The 4,196-nt window shown below is 40.8% G+C and overlaps 1 protein-coding gene across 3 annotated transcripts in view; it reads right to left on the bottom strand.

The window, feature by feature from the left end:
* The window catches only part of Ptprr (protein tyrosine phosphatase, receptor type R), a 232,128-nt gene that overhangs the window by 94,318 nt on the left and 133,614 nt on the right, over positions 1-4,196 (bottom strand). The window lies entirely within an intron of this gene.

A 4,196-nucleotide genomic window follows, 5' to 3' on the forward strand; every position in this document is an offset into this window, starting at 1 on the left:
TCTGCTGGAAATACTGTGTCCCAGCTAGCCTTTTTTTTTTTAAAAAACACAGCTAGAAGCTAATAGAAAAGAAAACTATTGTCGGAATCAAGAATAGAATTGAAGTTTTTCTCAGGCAACTAAATGGCATCCATTGTTTGCTATAAAGGCAAACTAGTTAAGTCTTCACTGAGGCAGCATGCATTTGTCAAATTTAAGTACAAAGGATTTGGGTTTAAACTCATGTGGAATTTGAAAAAAGGGTGGGAAGGGCGCAGCAAGTGCTGTGCTCCAAATGTGGTTGGGTCCATTTTCCTCCCGGAGGCTCTACAGTTCTCAAAGCACAAACATGTTCCTTTCTGTGGAAGACAGATCTGTTTTGATTCTTTTCTTTTTAAAAGTGAAGCACCGATAATGGAAGAATTATCCTGCCCCCTCCCGTGCCCCACCCTTGGCTAAGAAAATAAAATAAGACTCTTGTTTTGAACTGGAACTTAGTCACTGCACATTCTTGGTAAATAGATTTTCTTCTGAGTCACGCTGTCCCTGCTGAGTGCTGCTATATCTGTACGGAGATCTAAACAGCCCGATAAGGGCTGGTAATAAAGGAAAAGTTTATAGTCGAGAGCCCACACATCAAAAGACTGCAGTTCCCAGTAACCTCCCATCTAGCCTTTGCATAGGGTGAACCCAATGGCCCTTAGATTTTGTCAGGGCTATGGGTTCAATAATTCACAGACTCCCAGGCCAGGTCAAGCTAATGCCATCCCAACATCTTTATGACTGATGTCGTAGCCGTGTTGCCCTGCCCTTTAGGGCAGTGAAATTAGCTGCTGTGCTTTATTGTTTAAAAAATGGAGACATTTCCTTTGACGATGACCTCCTTAGCTGCTCTGTAACTCGATATCATGTAGTTGGTTCTGCCCTCCGCTCCACCTCCCCCAACTTCTTTCGCTCTTTGTTTCTCTTCGCCTTTTCCATTTTCTTTCCAGTTCCTCTTATCAGGGAAGATGGTCCAGAGGCAGGGATGACAGGAGGCACAGCTTGTTGGGGGAGATGAAGCCTAAAGGATGAAATGGAAATGTTCTAAACGGTCTGGCTCATTTGATGAGGGCAGATCGAGGAGATGCACCTCACAATGGTCTGGTTTGGTTGGATTACCACTAGATGTCAAGTGTATTTGGCACAATGCAAGCACTTGATCTGCACCTGATCCAGTATTCCAAGGCCGATGCTACATGCCTTCAGAATGGTGTGCCAAGTCTGGAACTCTTTACACTTGCCTGCTGGCTAATGTTCTGAGTTTGAAGGAATGATCACCCAACTCACAAACTGTGGTTCCTACTTTACACAATATGATTTTTCTCTTTGTAAATATTCCATCAGTTCTTCAGCCTGTTATTTAAGGAAGGCAACTTCCTCTTTTGAAATACAGTTGTGAGGAACTGGAGTAATTTGCAAATAAAGAAAAATAAAAACCTAAATAATGTGGAACTTAATGCTTTAATAAATAGCTAACAATTTCTGGAAAATTGTAAATAAGATAAAAACTAAAAAGGTGAATATAATTTTATTTCTCTGGAACTTACGGTGAAAGAGGAAGTATTTTTTATCTGTACAGGTTTCTTATAATAAAACAGTATTTGCTTATAGTGTTCTAGGTACCACATACCTAGAACATATATGTAAATATATGTTGTATATGATGTGATGGCTCCCGTCTGTAGCCCCAGCACTGGGAAGCCTGAGGCAGGAGGATTATCAAGAGACCTAGGAGATCTTAAGATCCTGGACAACTAGCTACAGAGTGACACCCTGTCTTAAGACCCTTTACTTCAGCAAAGAAAGAAAAGAACTCTTTCCCTCAAGAAACTCAGATTGGAAACAGATGATTAACGAAGTTAGTTCTCTATTTGGTATTTTTCTTTGGTTTCTGAGTCATTTCCAATAAAAAAAAAAACCCAGGAACATAAAGAAAGAGTAGCAAAAACACATTGTTCCATGAAGGTAATTATCATAAGTTTAGGAATAGATGTTTTGAAACATCGGCGTGAAATACTGCAAACAGATGGACTGCAGTATTCTTTCTCTTCCTGTGAATGGCTATACTGCCGTAATAAGATACATTTTCAGGATTGCTAGGTAAGGCAGGGTTGAGACACAAACTGTTGTAAAGCCTTAGCTGTGGGAGAAGAATAAAGACACGGGAAACCTAGACAGGAGCCCTGGTAGGCTCACAGCTCTGTTCCTCATCATTTCTGCCCTGCAACGCCCCTCCTGCTGAACGTGAAACAAGCCCTGGGGACCTGCGCACTGCAGACACTGTGTTCCTTGGCTTTCTCCTGGTTACGTTCAGTTTCAGGGCTGTGCCTTTTAGAACCACTGAGCAAAAGGTTCAAACAGGCCATCACGCCTTGACGAAAGCCCCTTCCAGCCAACTCAAACACTCAATGGGGTCTTATACTGAGTATTTCACAGCTTATACAATTCTTAGATTTTTTTTTTGATTTGAACAAATTTATGAGAAAACATCATATTTTGGTCACTAAATACACTTGCTATTTAAGTTCAAGGCAGGTTTTGCCCAACAGCTTTCTGATTGGTGGTCCGGGTAGGCTGCTCCTTCACTGTAGTTACATGTCAGGAGACCCCCCCCCCCCCAAGTACTCGATTTTTTAAAAATATATTCTTATCATGTGCTTATTTTAATGTTTATCTCATTGCTATATGAAAGTGATGTTGTGAACTTCCTACTTTTTAAATTAAAGGACACATTTTAATGAGTTCTGTTCGAAGAATGGTCTTCACACTCTGGCTGTGATCTTTCCATTCTAAAGTCACCAGGTTGTATCTATTTGCTCTCTGTGAACACAATTCAATTAATGTAAGAATCAAGCTCCGTATTTCTTGACTTGTTTACTTGTCTTCCAAACTTTGGGCTATTTGTTTACACAGCTTTTCAGATTCTGGCCACTGCAATGGAGAATGAAATTAAAACAGTGACAAAATGACACAGCCTGTCCCATGGAGAAACCTACAGGACAGACACACAGAAGACCCACAGAGCAGGAGGGGTTTCTGCTCTAGGCTCCATGGGGACATGATGGAACAAGCACCCATGCTCTTGAAGGAATGATGGAAGGCTGTGCCGTTAAACAGGCTGATGATTCCGAAAGGTGTGCAGAAAGACCAGGTTGCAAGCGTGGAGGAATGGGGTTGGAGGTCATGATAGCTAAGACAATTAGACTTGCTCTAACATAATCTATGGACCCACTCAGTAGTTATGAAGCCCGGCACACGGAGGACTGTGCACCTTACTAAGATGGACTGCATGCTATTGTATTTTGAAACCAAAGAATCACGAAATTTGGAGAGCAAGCCATGTTTACAAAAGAGAAGATTACTCTGGTGGCAAAAAAAGAGGCAATTTTTGTGCAGGAGGGAGAGGGAAAAAAACCCCAAAGCAATGAGAAGGGGTGTGAGTAAAAGGGTGGCTGTCTTGGTTCAGTAGTGACATAAGGTTTGTTCTCCTATCTATGGTTTCTTCACCTGCAAATTCAGCAAACTGTGAACAGATAATATTAGTAAAGAAAATTCATCTTCAGTTCACCCATACACGTTCTTGTCATTCTTCCTTAGATAATCACTTAAGCAACCTATACATTTCAGTTACATTATATTATGTATTATAAATAATGTGGTTAAGATTTGATGCATGTGGAAGCATGTTCATAGGGTACATGTGAATATAACTTTACTTAGGAAATTGAGCATCCAAAGATTTTGGTATACGTTGGTGTCCTGGATCCAATCTCCTGTGCACACCAAAGGATGGCATATTCTCAATATTATGTCATCTGTATTCAAATCACTTTTGTTTGGTACAAACAAAATCTGAGGATTTTCATACATGCTTAAAAAATTTAATCCATATGTCCAGCCCATCAGATAAGGACTGTATCCATTCGGAATATGGAGAAACTGAGGCTTCGGGCAGTTGACACTACCAAAAGCAACAATTCTCCCAGAGCCAAATTGTCCAGCCAACATCCGAATGGTTGAGTACTAAGGTTTTTAATGTAGTACCTATGTATCAGCTGCAATGAAAGGCGGTGGGGCTTACTGGAAAGAGGAATAATATCAGCATAGGATAGGGATTGATTTTGATTTCTTTAGAGTGTTTCACTCTGTAGCTCAGGCTGGTCAGGGACTCTCTG

The sequence above is a fragment of the Microtus ochrogaster genome, chromosome 24 (genome assembly GCF_000317375.1).
Source record: "Microtus ochrogaster isolate Prairie Vole_2 chromosome 24, MicOch1.0, whole genome shotgun sequence".
Lineage (NCBI taxonomy): Eukaryota > Metazoa > Chordata > Mammalia > Rodentia > Cricetidae > Microtus > Microtus ochrogaster.